This window comes from Pholcus phalangioides, unplaced genomic scaffold (genome assembly GCF_987345545.1).
Source record: "Pholcus phalangioides strain wild (caught in Gottingen) unplaced genomic scaffold, Ppha-v1.0 ptg000008l_1, whole genome shotgun sequence".
NCBI lineage: Eukaryota > Metazoa > Arthropoda > Arachnida > Araneae > Pholcidae > Pholcus > Pholcus phalangioides.
In genome coordinates, this window is record NW_028301601.1 from 14,127,666 (window position 1) to 14,151,786 (window position 24,121).

Below are 24,121 nucleotides of genomic sequence, written 5' to 3' on the forward strand. Positions count from 1 at the left end.
AAATGTACAAGACAGTTTCTTATAAAATGGGACATATGGTCTTTGACTTTTTGTTCGGTAAATAATGGTATGTGTTGCTTTGCTAAAAAGAAAATCTGGTTCATCACGGTAAGATAGGCTAAAGCCCTATGGGTTGCAAGAGGTCACGTCAATGAACTTGGGGGGGGGGGAAGAGAGATTCCCCAAAATAAAAACTTCCAAATAAGATATTCATTTTTATTTTAAAATGTTAGAATTAAAGAATGCCTTTTATTCAGCTGAGCTAATTACCATGTATCGTACAATGTGATTTTATCAAATTCTATTTGTACAGTAATAAATATATCGGCTCCGTCATGCCAGAATCGTGAATTTGCAGTGTCCTTGCAAAAAAAAGTGTGGGAGAATCATTTGATTTCAAAATTGCATATTTCTTAAAAATGAAAAACACAATAGAAATGATAAGTGAATATACGGGGGTTAACGTGTCTACGTTTTATGAAAACAATTTTAATGGTCAATTTCAAGTGAGAATCGTCCTATTTCAAAATGATTTTATTCTTGATCACCCTGTACACAAAAACCAAGGACACGCCTCGCTGCACTTCCATCTCGCATAAGGGACACTAATTACATAAAAAAACAAAAAATATTTATGACATAAAAAACAATATCTATGGAATTCCATATTGCGTCTAATTAAAATCTGAACAAGCATTCCGAAAAGGGCTTCCAGGACAGCATGTTTACTGGAAAAAAAATTGGAATGTTCCGGAAAACCGGGACATATCGCTAACCTCTACATAGGATGACCATAAATTTTTTGGTAGAAAAAGGGTCACACTTCATAAAGTTTGCACAACACCGTTATTAAAGGCTGCATTAGCACTTACAGGACAACCTTTATAATCATCGTAATTACAACTGGTATTTTTTTTTATAAAGTTTTTTTTATATATAGTTTTCCTCAATTCCCAATGCAAGTTTTTGCCTTATACAGTGAAACTTCCATAAGGTGGCCACCTGTATTCCCTGGCCAATTTCTTTTCATAGCCAGTTTTTCTCTGAAAAGATGACATGCTCCATAAACATAATAGAAAAATCTGCCCTATTCCAGGCCACCTTTTGTATGCAGTAAGCGACCACTTTATAGATGAGAGTTTAAAAAAACACATTTTTTTTTCTTCCGAATGCATTCAGAGCGGGTAGTTTTCTTTGTATAACCTTATAATCGGGGCCGCAACTAGATGCTTCATCACTCGGGGCAAGTGTGCATTTTGGTGCCCCTTTTTGTAATGTTGAAGGAGAGGTTTGAGAATAAAATTTGCGCCCTCTCTGTGGTCCAGTGCCCAGGGCACAAGACCCGCCTGCTCCCCCCCCCCAGTTGCGACCCTGCTCATAATCTTTATACATCAGCATAAATACCTTTTCGGATCAATCAGATTTTCTGTTCATGTATAACGTTATCAGGATGGAAACATTTTTAAATAAGATGACAAAAGTTAATGCTATATGGTTGCTGCTAGCTGATAAGACAGTTTAAAAATTTGCTTCTGGGGTGACAGCGTACACCTGACAAATAACCTATGGTCTTTACTGAATAGGATAAAGGATGTGGAATTTTTGGCTTTACGGATATTTTCTTCCTTTTGTAGCAGGCACGAGAAGAAGTAGAACAACCATGAGGGGAGTGAAAAAAATGTGAGGAAATAACGTAAAGTATTTGTTAAAAAGAACTGAAATATGCGAAATGAGTAAAAATATATACTAGAGGATATATATTTTGAGCAAAAAATTAATAAAAATAATGTAGCGGTTTCAAAATGCTTTAAAAATATTTTTATCCGAGGGTTTATTATACTCAAGTATATTGTTGTATTGAGAGAAGTTTAACATTACAGACTATAGGTTATTCCAAACAAGATTTGAAAAAATACTGTTGTAGAGGTATTTTCCATTATATTGATGTTTCATTGTACAAATGTATCTGTTTTATACTCAATTTATTTACAATGCCATAAGGATTTTTTTGCAACATTGAAAGCCTTTATTTTGACACTCCCTGAAATGTGTTTTTTTATTTCATACAACCTCTATTTGGCGGTCACCTCCACAGCTGGCCACTTTTTTGCATAATGCACAAGTGGTATTTTTAAGAGTTTCCCTATATTTGTTGTTATAATAGTTATCTACTTTTTATCTTCCGTTCTGTAAACACATTCGTTTACTTTTCATAACGGTGAGCAATAGCGATCAAAATACTAAATTGTAGAACTAAAATGGCATTTAATTTGGCAATGCTAGCTTGTACATGACATTTAGCAGCGTATGCAAGATAAAAGATTTTAAATTGATAAAAGAAGATGTACATGAAGGTTGTTCTTTTATTAACCGAGGAAGTAAATTAAATATTTTGGGAGCTAAATAAAAAAAAAAAATTTGGAAACTAGTTTTATTTGGCCTTGGTACCTGTATAGTAAGTATGACGTCTAAATTGCAATCCAGACTTATGTAATTTCAGATTGAGATGGCCACTTCTTTTATAAACGTACAAATGTTGCAGAGGGAGTAGCTTTAATTGATTGAAAAGTGGAAATGTATGCGTGAGTCTATTTACTCAATGATACGGATGAAGGACTTCTATGTGACAAAAAGTGAAGAAAGATTGTTGAAATATGTCTCGCCCCAACATGTAATGCTGTAACTCAATCTCTAGATTCTACTAACGCAAAATAAAGAAGTTTCATTATAATGCAATGGTTTTCCATCTAAAATTTTTAGATGAAAATAAATTAGTTTAATTAGTGTATTAACGGATTCTGTGTGAGAATTTTTACATGGAATAAAATTTTGGGCAGATCAAAAAATTTAAAATATCAAAATAGATTCTCAGTAATTATAATTCGAATGTAAAACATTTTAAACTACATAAAAGTTTTTTTTATTTAGCATATCTATCAGGTTAAAAAACTATTTGGTAACATTGACAATAAGTTTTTTACTGTTTTAATACAGATTTATAACCCCCTATCGTGCATATTTTGAAAGCAACTCTATTCCACTTAGCAAATTGAACACAGGTAATCAGTAGCTTAGATAAAATGAACCACAAAACTATATTTTATATGTTCTAGACCATAGTCTCCCAAACTTTTTGTTCCATCGCCCCCTTCATCAGAAATTTTTTCCTCTCATCGCCCCCCAACTGAAGTAAACCCATAGGATCCTATGTTAAATCGGTAGGTTCTATCTCCCCCCTGGACCATTCCATCGCCCACTTTGGGAAACACTGTTCTAGACTCTTATGTTGAAAAATTAAAAATTGTAAATTAATACTTTGTTTTAATTATTGTAATAATGTGAAAAAATAAAACATAATATGCAAAAAAAAAGTTTTTCATAATGTTATATACCTATTGTTCCAAACATTATCAAAGAGCATTCATTTCGGTTTTTGGTAGTTTAAACCTGTTTTTGACCTTGTCATGTTCATATCAAAAACCCAACCCTGCTTTTAACCTCTACATTTGGTATAAGGCCCAAAGAAAATACAGTATATATTGCATATCCAGAAAAAGTCTGCATATAGAAACAGCACTAAACAATAGAGCTAGGGCTCATTAACTTCAAGAGAAATTATTTCAAATTCTTTTTGAAACAAACAATACTCATGCATTCAGGAGGGCTAGCCAAGAAGACACTCATCTATTATGACAAAGGATTGTCAGAAGTGTAATGAGCTTGATAATTTTTTCAATCCTTTGAAGCGTCTTTACTGACAAAATCTAGAACCGAGTTATGGAAAGAGATGAACTGCAAAGAAAATCAGTTGTATACCATAGTGACCAATATAGTTATTTGTTCTATGTATCAAATGACCATAACTGAGATGTGACTGCATGTGTATTTAGTTATTTGCTGTAACATAAATATTTTATTTTCAGGTTTTTCAAATCCACAAACCAGCTGTGAATTGTCATCCAAAAGATGAGAGATCATATTTCATTACAATTATGTATGTGCTATATACTGAATTTATGATCTTGTGTTTCGTGAAAAGAATAGATGTATGCATGGTCTTTTTGTAATTGTGATTTGTGTTGTTTTTTTGCAGTTAATGTGTGAAAGAGATGGATGCATGTGTTGTCCTTGTCTTGTGATTTGTGTTTTTTGTGTTGTGTTGTGATGTCTTGTGTTGTATGAAAGGGATGGATGCGTGTGTTGTCCTTGTCTTGTGATTTGTTTTTTTGTGTTGTGTTGTGATGTCTTGTGTTGTATGAAAGGGATGGATGCGTGTGTTGTCCTTGTCTTGTGATTTGTTTTTTTGTGTTGTGTTGTGATGTCTTGTGTTGTATGAAAGGGATGGATGCGTGTGTTGTCCTTGTCTTGTGATTTGTGTTGTGTTGTGATGTCTTGTGTTGTATGAAAGGGATGGATGCGTGTGTTGTCCTTGTCTTGTGATTTGTGTTGTGTTGTGATGTCTTGTGTTGTATGAAAGGGATGGATGCGTGTGTTGTTCTTGTGATTTGTGTTGTGTTGTGATGTCTTGTGTTGTATGAAAGGGATGGATGCGTGTGTTGTCCTTGTCTTGTGATTTGTGTTTTTTGTGTTGTGTTGTGATGTCTTGTGTTGTATGAAAGGGATGGATGCGTGTGTTGTCCTTGTCTTGTGATTTGTGTTTTTGTGTCGTGTTGTGATGTCTTGTGTTGTATGAAAGGGATGGATGCGTGTGTTGTCCTTGTCTTGTGATTTGTGTTGTGATGTCTTGTGTTGTATGAAAGGGATGGATGCGTGTGTTGTCCTTGTCTTGTGATTTGTGTTGTGATGTCTTGTGTTGTATGAAAGGGATGGATGCGTGTGTTGTCCTTGTCTTGCGATTTTTGTGTTGTCTCTTGTTGTGTGAAGCTTTCTTCTCATCTTTTTGTTTTTTTTGCTGGTTACATATCTCATTGTTTTTTTTTTTTTTCCTTTCCATTTGTCAAATACTATGGAGTTGCCGATGAAAAATTTTGGTATGAAAGTTCTCATCTGTCATTCATGAGAGTTGAAAATATTGATGATCACAAAGTGGAAGCATATCATTCTAATTTCATCACTATGGTTCTACACCTTTTGTCAATTATTAGGATATTTGCAATGACTGGGTAAGTGTCTGTGGAATCTAATATCATAATTAAATTTTTGAATAACATTGTTTAATCTTTCCCCTCCCCCTCTTTCTGGCTCTTTGCAGTTTTAAATGTCTAGAAATTCTGTGGATTCTTTTTCTTAGTTATGAGAAAAGCCTGGATTATATGTATTTGTATATTTTTTTTTTAGCATTAATGTACATAAATGCATGAAATTGAAGAATTTTCAGAATAAGTGTATATTTTTGAAGGTTTATTGAAGCTCAATCAGTTTTTTTTAATTTTTCAAAATAATATTGCTCATAATATTTCCTTAACATCGGCAGCCGCAGGTGGGATCAAAATGGTTATTTGCAAAATATTGTAAAAATATCTATTGATTCACTAAATCTCTTTGCGGGGGAAACAATGTTATGAAAATATGAGCAATATTATTTTGAAAAGTTTATAAAAAAATTGTGTGATTGAGCTTCAAAAATATGCACTCATTTTGAAAATTCTTTTTGATTTTATTCATTTATGTGCAATCATGTTATAAAGCAGGGCCGTAACTAGAAATTTTGCTGCTCCGGGTAAACATGATTTCCTCCCTTCCCCCCCCTAACTTAACCAATCATAGAATTGAATTTTATTCTTTGTTTCCACCAAAAATTGCCACCCCCACTAAGTTTTGCTGCCTGGGGCAGCTCCCACCCCTCCTTTAGAAAATATTTTGGCCTTTTTAGCAGGGCCAGAACTAGATACCCTCAAGTGTTTAATTTTTGTTTTTAGAAATAGTGCAGAAATATTTTAACCAACTAGAAATTAAGAGTGCCTAAATAAGAAATGATATTTGCATATGTGGGGATATATTTTTTAGATAAATGTTTTCCAAGAAATTTATTTGAAAACGTTTTTTTTTGCATTGTGTGTGTGTGTGTGTGTTTTTTTTTTTTAACTCTTATTTTCATTTATTCATATTTTTTTTTTTTGTACATATTTCGGAATTTTTAACTTTTTCAAGATTTTCTAGTGTGTATTTTGGTATTTATTTTAAGTGCATATATTTAGAACATATTTTGCAACTTTTTAGTGCATATAATTCAGACTAGTTATGAGCCAGTGTTCCTCAATCTGTTTCAAGTAGTGAACACAATATTCCATACGATTCTGAAATTCTAATTGTAGCAGTCTTCAGTTTTTGCATATTATTGAGTAGGACATCTATTTTCAGAATCACTTGGTATTCGTATTTTTAGTCTTGTCCGTACCATACTTTTTTTTAAATAAACAAAATGCCCAATTTTTTGCAAAACGTCATGTACAGGGCATTTCATAAATGGTATAAAAAATTCTTTAATTTGAAGGATTTGGTAATTTGCATGGGATTTGCAAAATAATTTTCATTTAAAGGGTGTTGCACAAAAGAAAATTACTGGAAATATACAAATCTGAGTCCTATAAAATGTAAGGTGCACTATAACAGCTCATTTCTGAATTTCCTCATTACTGGCCCCTGCATGAGGTTTGCATTTTAATTGTGATATTGACCATTGGGGAATAAAATACTATAGATGAAGTTGTTTTATCTCAGCCACCTGAAGCTATACAAATGTCTCGGAGCAGAAGAGATTGAAGAAAGGTTCAGGTCCAGAATTCTGGGATTTGAATTCGAGCAGCACAATCTATCTACAAAAATTTGAATTAATTTTTGCTCTGTACCAAAACAAAAAAACACTTTCGTGATAACCTTTTTGCAAACCACATTTAAATATACCAACTCCTTTAATTTTTTAAATTTATAAACTATTTTTTGAATTTATGGGTGAGGAGGGCTGTACATATTAAATTCAAAGAAATCTGTTTTCTTTCCTCATCACCATACAACTTTGTTGCAACCCTTTAAAAAAAAGTTCTTTTCATCTTTGGAGAAATTTCCTCCTCATTCAGTCTCTTGGAGTTGGTTATAATGGGATTCGACTGTAATATACTGTTTTCCTTTTATCTGTTTTTTCCCCCTTTTTCTAACATGCCATTACCTTAGAACAAGGTTATCAAAACTTGTATTATATTTATCGCCGATTCGTTAAACAGAGATCAAAATTTCTCGCCTACCACTTGTGAGCGAAGCGGTTAAAAGCACATGCAAATCCCAGTCTATACTCATATGAGTGCGCTGGTAGCCGGTACATTTTGGAATGAAATGTACTGAAGCCATGTATGTTTCTGGAAAATGTCTTGAAGGAATGTCTCCCTGTAATGACAGTTTACATCAGCATCTTGAAAATTTGAAAGTCTAGTCTTGGTATCCTATAACTGCTGTTTGAATTTGAAATTTTAACTAGATGTGATTTTTCAAAAAATTTTGGAAGAGTAGATATGCAGTATTTTAATGTTGCATTGTTTTTATTTACTCCAGCATAAACTTAAGATCATTTCTGAAGTTTTTCTTTAATCAAAAACTGTTTCTTTTCAAGATCACTTATTTTGAAACGGAAGGAATATGGAAATTTTCTAATATATTTTTCTTATGTAAATTTTTATTTGAGGATTAGAAAAGCTCTCATTACAAGATTTTCTTAAAACAGGATTGACTCTGCATTTAGAATTATACTTTTTCTACTCGCAGAGTGTAGAAACAAAGTTTACATTCCTAGATACGATAGAGGAATTGTAAAAAATTACGAGAGTACACAAGCCAGGAGTGGGGTCTAGTGGTCTATAAACCTATGGTGGTCTGTAATAATTCGAGAAATGAGTGGTCAAGGAAATCAGACGAGAATAAAAGAAAACAGCAAAATTTGTGTAGCACACAGGCAGTAAAACTGTTAATTCACCTCAGATCAGGTCTAACAAGGCTGGGACACTGCACTAGGTCTCAGTCAAAAAATGGGGGAGGGGGGGGGGAGCTGCACTGGAAAATTTACACTTCCTTTACATAATATTCCTTGCAGTGGTGTCCCAAAAAGTCTGCCCGGAGAAAACACGCTACAGCCCTGCCTCTGATTAGAATAGGATGGCAGTTTGCATGACTTGCGATACGAGCAGTGAAAGTCATACTCGAGGGGAAATGGCAACGGTCGGTACATTAGAGAGACTTGCGTTAAGCCTCTTGAATTTTTTTACAGCTGAATGGTTTTTGTTTTGTTGTCATCCCAGCTAGTTTTTGTGTGGGTGGAAAAGAGGAGCATAGAAGACCAGCGTGTTTTGGGTGTATTTACTCATTTCCTTGCAAGGAAACCGAATAAGCATACATGGAAATGTTTTAAGTGGCACTCGTTACATACAGTATTGTTGGGGGCAGAGCGTGTCGACTGAGCTGAAGAAAGAAAAACAATGATCGGAAGTTCATTTTGAACTCTTAACTTTTATTCTATGAAAGTTGCAAAAAAAAAAAAAGATCATTTACGTTCATCAGAAAATACGGCCGGCAATCAAAAAGAGAGTGACAAATCAAATCCCGACATACATACATGAAGAAAACAGACATCTCACATATAGAGAAAAAACCAGTCTATATATCCGTGCTCCCAAGGGTGAGAACACGCCGCCGCCGATTTGCATATAGCGTCGGAACAACCGGTTTCCGCACGTGCATAGAGGGGGAAAAAAAGGAGGAAACAGTCCAACAAAACGCCCCTTTTTCCTTTTTTTTTTACATTGAAAATAAATATTTGCAATAAAAACGTAATTTTTCATTACCCATAGGTTTCGTTAACATATCGGCGACATTTTTTTTCCACATATATGTGATAATACAAATTCATTTTTCTCTACCAAATCTTTTACGAAGAAAAATCTAATATCAATGTGTTGGCTTCGCCGATTTTCAACACAGTTCTTTGAAAAATGTATCTCACTCTGATTGTCACAATAAATAGTAGGAATATGCAACGGTAAATTCGATTTTTCAAAATTCGGTACAACCAAATAACTTCTTTGACTGTCCCTGATAATGCTACAAACTCTGCTTCCATAGTTGAAATCGCTACAGATTTTTGTTTCGATGATTTCCACGAAATCTGAACACCCCTTAGTAAAATAACATCCGTTCATGGAACGACGATCATCTCTATCAGACGCCCAACTTGCATCTGAATATGCAATCAAGTCCATATTCTTACTATGATCTAAATTGATACAATAATGAGCTGTATTAACAACATAATTAAATACTTGACATAATAATTTCCAATGAATAACAGATGGTTTTTCACAATATTGTGTTAATAGAGTAACTGGATACATTATATCGGGTCTCGTCCTGTTTGCTAAAAAAATAAGCTCCCGATTAAATTCCGATATGGAACATCAGTGATTACGGAATCACTTTTTTGACACCCCTGAATTGTAATACCTGTACTTAATGGAATATTAGATTTACATTTGGGAATATTTTTGTAAATTCGTTGCATTCTCTCAATATAACCTTTTTGATTCATAATTAACTTATTTCCCACATTTTCGAATTGCACTCCTAAAAAACATGAAATTGAACCCAAATTTTTCATTTCAAACTTTGATTCTAACAAACTTATTACAATATTCATATTTTCCTCATTTTTGGCAAATACCGCCATGTCATCAACATATACTAATATAATAACATTCCAATTATATACATATATAAAATTTCCATTTAACAATTTTTCAAAACCTAGTTCTAAAAATGTTTTGTCCAACTCAAAAACCATTGTCTTCCGGCCTGATGTAGACCGTATAATGCCCTTTTCAGTCTCAAAACACGATCTTCAAAACCTGAAATTTCAAAACCCTGTGAACAAAACCCTGTGAAAACCCTGTGTTGATTCATATATACAACATTGTCGTGTTTACCGTACAAATATGCATTTTTTATGTCTAAATGTCGATGAATCCAACCCTTCAAAATAATTGAAATGATCATGAATAATCTAACTAATGTGAAATTCACTACCGGCAGGAGCGTAGCCAGAAATTTCGTTCGGGGGGGGGGGGGAACCAAAGTGACAGAACAATGGATTTGGCCATCTTTTTCCCTTTTTTCGGTCATTTTCTCACATTTCGGGGGGGGGGGACCAGACCCCCTAGTCCCCCCCCTCTCTACGCCCTTGACTACCGGTGAATAAACATCGAAATAATCGACGCCTTCGACTTGTCGAAAACCTTGTGCCACTAGTCATGCTTTATAACGTTTCATGTTACTGAATTCGACCTTTTTGATTGTGTACACCCATTTGTTTCCCAAAATGTTTCGATCGTCAGGTTTTGGGACTATACCGTATACATCCCGCGATTTTAGTGCTTCGATCTCATCTTTCATCGCGTTTTAACACTCGTCCTTCTGTGATGAATTTCTTGCTTCAAAGTAAGAATTAGGAATTTTTATGTTGACACAGTGAGCTTCGATGTTCGTATCCGATTCATTCGATGCGTCATCATAAACGTCATTTTCTCGCTTTGTATCCCCTTTGAAATCAAAATCGTCTAAGTTTATGCTGATCCCTTTTCGTTCACAATATTTTTGTTCATCGTTTTTACTTCTGAGTCGGATATTTTCTTCAGGATAGTAAGACATCTTTTCTGCCCGCTGTATCACCCTTTTTTCTTGTTTTTACAACCCTTTTCCATTTCACTTTTTCGTCATATTGCATTTTCTGATTTTCTATGTCCTCTTCAGAATCTCCCATTTCTACATCTGATTTATTATAAAAGTTAATCAAAGGATTTTCACGACATTTTTGAGACTCTTTGAATTTCTGTACCCATAGTAAATTCATTGAATTTTATATGCTTCGTCTCAATAACCTTGTTGGTTTTCAAAATCCGAACTCTATATCCTTTTGTTTTTATTGCATAGCCAACCAACACTCCCTGTTCCGCTTTGGTATCTAGTTTGGCTTACATCTTCATTCCTAAAAGATAGACACAAACTTCCTATGACGGAAAATTTTCTGCCCCTGAAAACGTTCAAGGGTGCTTTCCCTTTTCAAAGTTTTATGTGGGAATCTATTTCGTAAATAGTTCTGTGTATTTACTAGTTCAGCCCACATGTCTTTCGGTAATTTTCCTTGAAGCAACAAGGACCTGACTCCTTCCATGAGGGTTCGATTATATCGTTCCGCGATACCGTTCATTTCTGGAGAGTAGATATTCGTTCTTTCGCTTTTTATTCCATTCTGTCTCAAACATGTCTCGAAATATTTAGCACAAAACTAACCCATTATCGGATCTAATCCGTTGATTTCTTTCCCCGTTTGCCGTTCGATTTTAGCGTGATAGGATTTGAAACAGTTAAAAACTTCATTTTTGTGTTTCAATATATATACAATTGCATACCGGGAAAAATCGTCAATTATATACTCGTAGTATAGAAATACGCTCCTTTTGATAATACTGGCGCCGGTCCCCATAAGTCCATGTGACATAATTCTAATATATCGGTAGTTTGCACTTCATCGACTCCTTCAAATGATGCGCGTTTTGCTTTAGACATCATACATATATCACAATTTTCAATTCTCCCGCGTAGTTTATCAAGCTCGTATACTAAGCCACTTTTTGAAAATTGACTTAATGCTTTAGCATTTAAATGTCCGAATCTGGTGTGCCATAACATCATGTCGTTTCTATCAAGCAAATGAGCTTCATGTTTAGTATTCATGTTAATTACCTCTGTATTAACATAAAGTTTTCCAGATAAAGGGGCACTGAAAAATAATTTTCCATTTGCTTTGAAAACATCAATTTTTCGATCACCTAGGCAAGCTCTGTAACCCGCAATATCCATTAGTCTCCCACTAATTAAATTTCGGCACATACCTGGAGCATACAAAACATTTTTCAAAAAAAGTTCTACATTACCTTTTGTCCGACGTATCTTAATTTTAACATCACCGGATCCAAGAATCTTTGTCGTTCCTTTTGCAACGATGGCTTCGCCATCTGGGATTTCTTGAAATTTGAGAAAAAGGTTCTGTCGTTGCAAAAAATGTTCAGTCGCGGCTGTATCAATTAGCCACTGCACACCTTTTGATGTTGATATCATCGTGGACGCATATAATGCACCACTTTCACTGAAGATTGATTGTCCACACACTGAAGATTGATTAGCAGCAAAATGAAGAAAAACAGTTTTCCGTTCTTTACAGTTTCTCACGATATATCCGATGACTCCACATTTGTAGCACATTCTCGAGTCCTTGAATCTTGATTTCACTTTCTCGGATGATTTTCGACATTCCGTCGAACCAAACGCTGTATCTTCAGAGGTCATCTCATCTTCACGATGTTGAACTCTATCGTACTCCGACAAAAGCACTTCGCGTACTTTCGCTGATGTAAACTCTCCATCTGAAAGTTGATACAACTGCATCACCACGTTGTCATACGCCTGCGATAAATGGGCTAGAAGTTGAAACGCCACTTCATCATCGGGCACCTTTTGTCCGGCTAGTTCCAAATCATTGACAGCTCTGAAAATTCTGCCGACATACATAGACATCGTTTCAGACGGCATGAATTTTATTCCCATGAATTCGCTTCGAAGTGCTGTCACTCTTGCTCGTGTTTTCGGTTCATAGGCTTACTCTATATCTTTCCAAACCTTTCTCGGATCTGTGGTTTCTAATAAGAGGTTTTTCAATTCATCCTCTATGCTCAGGCATATGACTGAGAGCGCTTTATCCCTCTTTGCGTTGAATTGCAATATTTCTTTCCGTGTAGCTTCCGATGAAGGCTCGGGTGCAGAACCATCCACAAAACCAAAAAGTCCTTGGTTCATCAGCAACATCTTTGTGTTGAATTTCCAATGACGATAATTGTCCTTATTCAACTTCGAATAAGCAAAGATGCTACCATCCGACGTCATTTTCAAAATTTTTCAAGTCCCTAATTTCAACAACTCAGTCCAAAACGGGTTCTGGGCCCATAACCCTTGTTGGGGGCAGAGCGTGTCGACTGAGCTGAAGAAAGAAAAACAACGATCGGAAGTTCATTTTGAACTCTAACTTTTATTATATAAAAGTTGCAAAAAAAAAATCATTTACGTTCATCAGAAAATACGGCCGGCAATCAAAAAGGGAGAGACTAATCAAATCCCGACATACATACATGAAGAAAACAGACATCTCACATATAGAGAAAAAAACCAGTCTATATATATCCGTGCTCCCGAGGGAGAGAACACGCCGCCGCCGATTTGCATATAGCGTCGTAACAACCGGTTCCCGCACGTGCATAGAGGGGGAAAAAAGGAGGAAAACAGTCCAAGTATATTGACGTGTGTTTGATGCGAGTGAACACCTGTTCCCCTCCAGAGCAGTGGTTTTCAAACGTTTTGTGACCCAGCGGGTCACTTGCCCTAGTTAACAATGATCCGTGCTTCCCCGAATAGTCTAAGGGCCCTTTCACACGGAGCGGATGCGGGTCCGGAAAAAGTTTTAACAATTGGAATATACTGCGCCTTTCAGACGAGCCGAAAAATCTCCGCACTTAGGAAATGTTCATGCGGGTCCGGACGTCGTCCGCATGTGTCAAAACCTAAGTGCGGGCTCCGCATCCGCACATAGAAGTACTTTATATACTTTTATTTAAAACTTTAATACTTAGCTCAGTAATACTTTAATACTCTTTAACTTAAATACTTTTATTAAACAACGTTGTCCACGTGCGGTGTTCACTCAGGGCCGGATTAAGACGTTTGAAGACCCTAGCACTTCAATATTTTTGGTGGTTCCCCGATACCTACAAGTATAATTTACTCGATATTCAGTCTATAAACTTAAAAAAATGAAATTTTATATTTCAGAAGTGAGACTAATCTAAGGATGGGATTTCACTACAAAAGGTTTATGAAAGTTATTTTATAAAACTTGAAAAATGTAACCAATAAACACATCTGTTACATTCGAGAGAACTTAACTGATCCGCCCATTGGTTGCATTTTTCAAGTTTTATAAACGAACTTTTATAGTGTAATCCCGGCCTAAGACAGAATTGTGATGTGAATATTTTGCTGAAATGCTAAATGCTAGGTGGTGACGGTAGCGTAATTGCATCTGACTCCATATGAATGAGACGTAGTTGTAGATACATTATCTTTAATTATGATGCTATATAGAAGATATTATTTACATGGTACATGTATTAAGAGAGAGAAAGATGACGTTGGTGCATCTCGTGTGAGAGCTGGAGCTGAACTGATGTTCACACACACATGGCCCTTCGGACCCTCCGAAGGAGCATCCGGTCACGTGATCATCTCGTGTTTCAGTACAGAATGTACTGAGATTCTTTCACGTGACCAGAGCGTGCTTGTTAAGAGAGAGCCAATGTACAAAGTAAAGTAATAATAATACATATAAGAATATATATTGAGGCTCTACAGTACCCCCTCCCCAGTGTCAATGTTGGACACGATAAAAATCCGTGAACCGGACTCGACGTCCAGATCGTGTGGTCACTGGTGGTTTCGATTTCGTGGTCGAGTTCTCTGACGTAGAGTCGTTAGTTTGAGTTTTCGCCACCAGCTGCGTTGTATCTTCCGAGAGGGAGAATGCTGGTTTTAAGCGGTCGATGGAAACCGAAACTGTTTTGCCATTGATGTCAAGTTTGAACATTTTTTCATTTTTGTTAATGACAAGAAAGGGACCATCATATGGTCTCTGGAGGGGTCTTCGGACACTATCACGACGTAGTAATACGCGAGTAGCATTCATCAGTTCTGGATACACAAATGTAGCACGTTTTCCATGATGTTTTGTTGGCGTTGGACGGAGCTGCTGCATGTGGCCCTGTAACTTATTTACGTAGTCACAAGGGTCAATGTTGACATTCGTTGAGTCGAAAAATTGGCCGGGAAGACGCAAGGGTGCACCAAACACGAGTTCGGCTGGCGTACACTGCAGGTCGGCTTTTAGAGCGGCTCGGTAGCCCAGAAGTATAGTTGGTAATACTTCGGTCCAACGTTCGGTGTTATGGCATTTAATGGCCGTTTTTAGTGGTCGATGAAATTCCTCAATCAAACCATTCGCTTGAGGATGGAAAGCGGTAGTTCTAGCTCGTTCGGTGCCTAGAAGTTGTAGGAGAGAGCGGAAAAGGTGGGACTCAAATTGTCGACCTTAATCAGTTGTTATAACTGATGGAGCACCATAACGGGATACCCAACAGTTATAAAAGGCTTCCGCTACAGTTGGAGCTGTGATGTCTTTTATCGGTTGTGCTTCTGGCCAGCGGGAAAAACGATCGATCATGGTCAAACAGTAAGAATAACCATTTGATGGAGTTATGTCCAGATGAATGTGGTCAAATCTTGCAGATGGCATAGGAAATTCTTTCAAAGGAGATTTGACATGTCTGTGAATTTTACTTTTTTGACAAGCCATGCAAGTTTTTGCCCATTTTGTTATTTCCTTATTGATACCAGGCCAAACAAAAGCGAGAACGGATTTGGTGGATCGTTCTTCTGATGCCTGGGTGCGCTAAGTTATGAACGTGATCAAACACAGTTTTCCTATACTGCACAGGAATGTAAGGACGCGCACTTCCAGTGGAGATGTTGTGGTGCAAAATTTGTTGAGTACTATTTAAGTTGACAGTACTCCAAGAAAGAAAACTTTTGGCCTGGTGATCATATTAGTGGGGTACCATTTTTGAGTTGTTACCGTGTTCGCAACAACCCTTTGTGTGTCGGTGAGTAATTCTCCTGAATAAATATGTACTAGAGCATTTTAACCGAAACAATTAAGTCACAAAGAAAAAAAAAAATGTCAACACACAGAGGTCTAAATGCACATTAGGTTCTTTAATTCTTAATTCATATAGCCAAAAACAAAATACCAAAAAAAAAAAAAAACAACGATGCTGAAAACCTTACTTTACTTATCGAAAATTTAAAAATTATTTTGGTGCAAAACACAAAAAACTAAATATCGCTGCAGTTTGGTTTTTCCTGACCACTCAACAAAATTTGAAAGAGAAAATTTACTCACTATCTCCCATATTAAGGTCACTTCATTCTTGACAACCGGATTTCGATGAACAGTTCCCTTTAACTTGAACACTCAGTACAGACAGTTCGTTATTTCATGTCATCCTTGGACGGGCGAATCTGCTTGGCCACTTGAACGATTAATGTCCTCTGTATCTGCTGAAGCAACGGTCCGTGCACATGCTTTACGATGTTGGGGCATCAAAGTTCTCCATCTGTACTACCACTCGGGGTAGTGTGGTCGAAGTACCATCCTTGGACTGGACTGCAAGAGACAGCTGCTGGGCTTCATCTTTCTGGCATGACAGCAAACCTTCCTTCCTGGATCAGTTGGGAGCAACTGATATGACGAGACAATGCTTCATACCGTTTTTCTTGAGCTTACATCTTCAATGTTACGACTTTTTGGCAGTTCCAAATTAAATAGGGTTTGAGTGACTTGGGACTTATGAGTTTCGGGAGATCTTCAAGTTACGTGGGGGGGGGGGGGATTCTTCAACGGCGGGACCGTTCTTTCTCGTGCAACTGGTCCCGATGAACTGCACGCCTCCAAAGTTTTTCAGTGATAATATGTAAATTGAGTGATGGGCGGGGCTTGAGAAAGCGCACCCTCTAATTCGTCGCGCAAACTGCGTCATCCAAAATTTTATCCAATTGTAACACGAGGCGCGAACACAAACATGAAACCAAAAGAAAAACATCTTCTCTCAATACGGGATCGATTTAAGAAAATGAACGGCTTTCAGCAAAGTTTATAATGACAACAATAATTTTCAATATAAGATTTCCGGATTAAATGCACAAATATTCATCAAAATGAAAAAACATTAACATCATTGTGTGGGGAAAAAAATTAGCTTTCCAACGATATGCGACATCATATATAAATATTCTTGTTTCGCGACATGCCGAAAAATTTAAATCCAAACAAAGGAAATTCTTTAAAAAATTCAAATTCAACACTTTCTCGATGACAGAGAATAATTTCAAGCATATATAACATTATTTCAAAAGTTTCTCTTCCTCACAATATTTTACAACACAATTTTTTTTTTTCTCTCTAAAGCATCGGAAACAGTAGAGAGAAAAAAAGGGGAAAAAAATATAAATTTTTAAAATTGAAATACTCACACGGTCTCAAAATTATTTAACTCTGGATTAACAAAAATGTTTGTTTCCCTTATTTAAAAAAAAACATCGACTCAGAATATGCAAAAAGCGAAAAATCGGCTTTTCAAGTATAAAAAAAAATATACAACGGATTACGAACAAGTGAGAGAGAAAAAAAAAAGAAAAAGGAATCTTCCTTTTACACGTACCGAACGCGTTCGTGTGGGAACAAGAAAAACTGACTCATCAAGATGGCGATAATATCTTTGATTATCAGTGGATCATTAGGTGTCTCTCTCACAAAAGAAAGAATATATTATTCAAAAGAACACACATTTTCTTGTTCAATTTAACTCGGAATTTCTCAAAATTTTACAGGAAGAATCAGAAAAATTCAAGGAATTTGTTGTTGAGTTCAAAAGATTGAGATGTCAAAGCAAAGCATTTAATATTTAGGATTTCCCAACAAACACATACAGTGTGATGCATAAAGAGTGTGTGTCCACTCTATACAAACGATCTGTGGTTCAGATCTTGGGCATTTTATGAATATCAGACGGAATGATAACACAAGAGGAAAGGAACTAGACAACCACGAGATTCGGTTCAGCTTTCCACAATAATATAAAGACAGAAGCTCAAATATTTTCCACACGACAAACACAATTATATTTACATTTAGCAAATTTCACTTATTTGACATGACAATTCTGGGTTGAAAATATGTCAGGCTTCTTTGTCAAAGGGGGGGAAAGTCTCCTACTTTTCCCACCGTGACAGAGATATCACAAATTAAATCTATGTCAGATTCGGGAAGTTTAATTTTTTTCAATTGTAAGCCAAAATTTGAATCACCCATCAATTTTAATAATTCATCATCTGTTGCTTGAGCTTCAGCGATTTCATTGTAATTAATTGGGCTTGGCATTGAAATAGCACATATGCGGGACATTATATCGGCTGCTATGTTTTCTGAGCCAGGAATATGACAAATATCACTCGTGAATTGGGAAATGAAATCCAAATGTCTGGTTTGGCGAGGCGAGCATTTGTCATGCTTCTGCCGAAAAGCATAGACCAAAGGTTTTTGATCTGTAAATAGAGTGAACTGACGTGCTTCGAGCATGTGTCGAAAATATTTGATAGAAGAATATGCAGCCAATAGTTCTCTGTCATATGCGCTATAGCGTGTTTCCGCTAGAGTGAGTCTGCGAGAGAAAAATCCTAGCGGTTGCAAAGAATTGTCCACTACCTGGTGTAATGCACCACCAATTGAAAAATCAGATGCATCAACATGAAGTGCAAGTTTTGCAGATGTGGAAGGATGAGCTAATAGAGTGACATTAGCTAGCTGCTCTTTGCATTGATTGAATGCTGTGAGTGCATTCAATTTTACGATTATCTTTTTTACGGCGTGAGCCCTTTAGAAAATCGTGTAAGAGTATTTGCCACTCAGCAGCGTGTTTTATGAACCTTCTATAAAAATTTGAGACCAAGAAATTTTCTCAACTGAGAAATTGTGTCAGGCCTCTTGAAATATAATATTACTTGCACTTTGCTAGGTAATGGTTTAATGCCAAGAGGAGTGATTAAATGACCTAAAAATTCCAAATTATCTACACCTAATACACATTTAGAAATATTAAGTTTCAAACCATACTTGTGTAAACGCTCAAATATTTGTCTCAGGTGATTTTCGTGCTCTTCAACAGATGATGAATATACGAGGATATCATCTAAATATGCATAACAGAAAGATAAAACTCGTAACACCTCGTGCATGAAACGCATAAATGTTTGAGGCGCATTTACCAAACCAAAACAAAGCCTAGTATATTCGAACAGACCCCATGGTGTTGTCACCGCTGTTTTAGGAATATCAGGTTCAAAAATAGGGATCTGATGATACGCTTTGAAAATATCTAATTTTGAAAAAATTGACTTACCATGAAGGGCATTGCTGAAATCACTTAGGTATGGGATGGGATAGGAATCGAATTCTGTGACAGAATTTAATTTTCGATAATCTCCCACTGGTCGTATAGATGTTTCCGACTTCGGAACAATATGCAATGGTGAAGACCATGAACTTTTTGAAGGACGAATTATTCCTTGTTGTAACAAAAAATTGAATTCCGTCTTCACCTTCTCAAAGTGTTGAGGGTGGAGCCGTCTCGGTCGAGAACATATTGGAGGACCTTTAGTCACTATGTGGTGAACTGTGTCGTGCGAAGCAGGTTCGCCTATTAAGCACGGATTTGTGATGTCTGGGAATTCAGAAAGAATTTTCTCGTACTGAGATGGGCCCACTGTGGAAATTGAGACATGAGCCGTTTGATGCACTGATCCCAGGGAATGAAGTGATGTGCTAGAGCTTATGAGACGACGCTTTTTCAAATCTACCATGAGATTGTAATTGCGCAGAAAATCTGCTCCGATGATAGGGCACGAAACCTTGGCGACGACGAATGTCCATGGAAAATTTTGTCGCAAACCCAGATCTAGGACAATATTTTTGGTACCGTAGGCCGGTATTGACGTCTGGTTTGCTGCGTTGAGACGAAATGTAGAGCAGGGAGTGGTGGAAGCAATCGCTGACGGCGGAACGACACTAATTTCACTGCCCGTGTCAACGAGACGTTTTACGATCATGGATGAACAACCTGCTGGTCTCTGAGCTCATGTTCGCCATGCCAGCTATGACGGAGCTCCTTCGTTTTTTGGTGCGCTGAAGTTGCACGGTGTAGTACAGCGCCGAGCATTTTTACCGAAACGATGATGGTAGTAGCACATTTCGGAGGAATTTTTCCTGTTTCTGGAACTCGAATGCCTCTTGAAGTTGTTTCGCCCGTGATGTGGTGAACGTCCGCGTTGTTGAGAGGAAAGTTCATGCAGTTTTTTGGTGAGCATTGCGATTTGTGCACGCAAGTCATCTTGATCCGGCGGTGGAGAAACAGCACAAATGGATGTATTTTGGCTTATTTCCGCGATTTTGTCAGCCAGTTCCGCGAGTTTATCCAGTCCATCACTCGATATTGAGAGGACAGTTTGGATTTGAGTGGGAAGACGTTGCAGCCACAATGTCTTTAAGAAATCATCGGTTAGTCGAGATCCCGAGAGTTGGCGCATTTTTCGTAGCAGCTGTGATGGTTTATCATCTCCGAATTGAATTTCTGTGAGCAACTTCTTGATTTTAGCAGATTCAGTTTCGGCAAACTCCTGTATCAGCCGGTCCGAAAGAGCCTGGAATTTCCCGGTCTCAGGAGGATTGACGACAATATCAGCAACCGCATGTAGTGTTTCTGAGTCGATATTAGCGACGAGAGCGGCGAATTTGGTATCATCACTTGTAATGCGGCTGAGGAGGAAAGCTTGCTTGCATTGCTTCACCCAGAGAGAAACGTTTGTCTTCCAAAATGGGGGAAGGCGGAGAGCGACACTGGAAACTTGGGGAACGGTATTGTCCCCTTCTGCTGCCATCATCCTGTTGCTTGAGAGAGAAGAGAGCCAAGAGGTCAAGCGGAAGTGACCTTACGAGGGAGGATGCTCCGTGGTCCACTGTTGCTGGGAGAAAAATCCTCTGCTGCTGCTCTCACCGTAATGGCGTCTTTTGAAGAATATTCAGAAGGCATCATTATTTGCGTTTAAACGTCTGTGGTCACCAATGCTGAAATGCTAAATGCTAGGTGGTGACGGTAGCGTAATTGCATCTGACTCTATATGAATGAGACGTAGTTGTAGATACATTATCTTTAATTATGATGCTATATGGAAGATATTATTTACATGGTACATGTATTAAGAGAGAGAAAGACTACGTTGGTGCATCTCGTGTGAGCTGGAGCTGAACTGATGTTTACACACACATGGCCCTTCGGACCCTCTGAAGGGGCATCCGGTCACGTGATCATCTCGTGTTTCAGTACAGAATGTACTGAGATTCTTTCACGTGACCAGAGCGTGCTTGTTAAGAGAGAGCCAATGTACAAAGTAAAGTAATAATAATAATAATACATATAAGAATATATATTGAGGCTCTACAATTTCTAAGCACAGGCATTTTGAAAGTCTCTACCTCTCCACTTTTTTACTACTTGCGAATTCTTTGATATCTCCTGAATTTTTTTTTTCTTTTTTTTGGAACATCGAAAGTTTTGGATGTTTTTGGATTTGATTTTTCGAACATTGGATGTTTTTGGAATTTTTCTTCCATATTTTTCCGAAAAGACGGATTTTTTTTTTCAAAATATTTTGGAAATATTTGAAGACATTTTCTCCCGTCGACTACTTGTGAGGATCGGAATTAAGACATCTTTATTCCCATATTCTATGTGGCTCTAGATTAAACCACCAAAGAATGCCTCTAGACTGCCTATGGCCACTGAATCAGGGGTGAAGGAGAAAAATAATTACAAAAATTGCGAAAAAAGTTTTTATGCACGAATTTCGAACTAAAGATGTGGGCGATTCGTCCGCATCTTCAGCGCTCGTTTGAAAAGGTATGCGGCGTCCGCTCCGTGTGAAAGGGGCCTAACTAAGAACCATTTTAAAGCATCAATATTGCTAGTTTGTCACAATGCTCTTAAAGATTGGTGATGCCCCTTGGAGCCGTGACGCACACTCTGAGAACCACTGCCCTAGAAATATGCAGAATTCTTTCAAACACCTTGAAATGCTTGCCTATCTCCAATAAAGATGGATAGGAAGCATGGGTGAATACAGGGGGATGCGATCACCCTATCGCCCACTCAATACAAGTGATACATTGAGTGGGTGACCAAGTGAACAACCAAGTGAGTGAATGAGCCACCTAGAGATTGAGTAATCTAGTGGGTGAGCAAGTGAATGATTGAATGACCTAGTGAATGAATAAAACTCATTTGCTCACTCAATGACTCCTTTATTCGTTCAGCCACTCATTTGCTCACTTACTTGCCTACTACTCAATTACTCATCAGCTGACTTACTCATATAGAATTGTTTACTATGAATTTTTGGGACAGCATAGGCGGAAATGGTGGAAGGGGAAAATGGAGCGATTGTGCCCGCCTCTTCATCCAGTGAAAAAATTGTTGGCATTGGTAGAAGGGCACAGGTGGAAATTTACCCCTCCCCTTCGAGGAGGAGAGCCTGTTGGAAATGTATGTTTTCTCGTATGTGGGGACTCCTGTGTGTTCAATCCAGGACATATGATCACCCTGATTATAGTAGATTAATAGTTTCTTATTTTATTTCTTGAACAGGAGCTGGTTGGACAAGACAAAACATCACCCTCACCTTTTGTTCGCAGACTTGGGTACAGAATATTTTTTGAGGATCGTCACATCTCTGGGAACTGCTTTTTGGATCTAAACTGGTACTGTTTTGTGTCTGTTATCTAATTCATATTTTCTTCCCTGTGTTTGGAACATTGTGTGATTGCGTTATTTCAGTTATCACCACTGGATAAATTTGTGATCGAACAATACAGTACCCTTCCTTTGGGTGTGTTTGTATTTCTTGACGCCGTCAACTGTGTAAGTATTGTGGGACGTTTTGTGCATCGTGTGCGTGCGTAATGTGCTTTATTATAATGAGTCAGATTTGGCTGTATTGTGGAACTTTTTGTGCATCGCATAATAAGCTTTATTACAATGTATTGTAAATCGTATTGGGTTGTGCATCGCATATAGTGCGCTGTATTAAGTTTTTTTGTGCATAGCGTATTGTACAAAGTCTTGGTGCATTATATATTGTAATTCGTAACGTGTTGGGTAGTATTGCAGAATCTGTTGTTCATCGCGTATTGAGCTTTTATTACATATTGGGTGGGTATTGTGTCTGCACTTAATTACTTATTGGGTGGTATTGTGGAATTTCGGCACATGCGTAATAGAAATTCCACAATATGACCCAATACAACGCTCATTATGTTTTATTTGGTATTGTGAGGTGTTATGGTTCACTACGTATATTGTAATCCATATTGAATTTTCTGCGATATTGGGGAATTGGTTGTGCATCAAGCATTGCAGTCTATTACGTAATGGGCAGTATTGCGGATCTATTGAGTATCACTTATTGCGCTTTGTTAGGAATTGGTTGTGCAATGTATATTGTGTGCTTTATTACGTGGTAGTGTGGAATTTTTTTGCGTAATGCATTTTATTACTTATTGTAACTTGTATTGGGCAGTATTGTGGAATTTTTGTGCCTCGCGCTTTATTATGTATTGTAACTTGTATAGTGTGTTGGGCGATATTGTGGAATTTGTTTTGCATCCCGTTTTATTACTTGTATCGTAAGACATTTTAACAGAATTGTGGAAATTTCTGTGCGTCGCATATTGCGCTATTCATGTATTGTAACTGGTATTGGGTGATATTGAACTTCTATACATCGCTTATTGCAATTTATTATGTATTGTAACGCATGTTTGGCGATATTGTGGAATCTGCACTTTATTACTTATTGTTACTGGGTGGTTTTGTGGAATTTACGTGCATGCATATTGTGCTTTACTACTTAGGGTAAGTCACATTGGGTGATATTGTGGAATTATTGTGCATTGCGATGTTTTACGTATTTAACGGTACTGTTATTTTTTGTACGTAATAAACATATGGTTTATTACATATTGTGAGATATGTGTTATGGCTCATTGTGTATCGAGTGTTGGGCAATATTGAGGAATTGGTTGTGTAATGCGCTGAATTTCGTATTGGTCTGAAATTCTCCCGTTTTGCAACTATAGGGGTGAGGTTTAACGAAAATATGCTTGCGAATTTCGCTGCTCTAAATCCTGAATTCGGTGTTTCAAAACTGCTCCGAAATGGACTTGGTCACTTCCCACCCCTCTATGGGGAAACTTACCTGCGGTAGCAATTTTTCTGCGGTTTTTGTTGTACCCCTGTGTCAGGAAAGTTTTCTGACAATGACGAACTGAGTATCGAACTCACGACACCTCTAAATATCC

At 37.2% G+C, this 24,121-nt stretch overlaps 1 long non-coding RNA gene across 1 annotated transcript in view; it reads left to right on the forward strand.

Annotated features, from left to right (window-relative positions):
• Positions 1–23,779, forward strand: part of LOC149083869 (uncharacterized) — a 37,461-nt gene extending 13,682 nt beyond the window's left edge. Inside the window, exons 2-3 of the long non-coding RNA XR_016193021.1 lie at positions 3,924–5,123; positions 22,410–23,779. This is a non-coding gene — a long non-coding RNA (uncharacterized LOC149083869). The remainder of the gene's footprint in view (positions 1–3,923; positions 5,124–22,409) is intronic.
• The last annotated feature ends 342 nt before the right edge of the window (positions 23,780–24,121 follow it).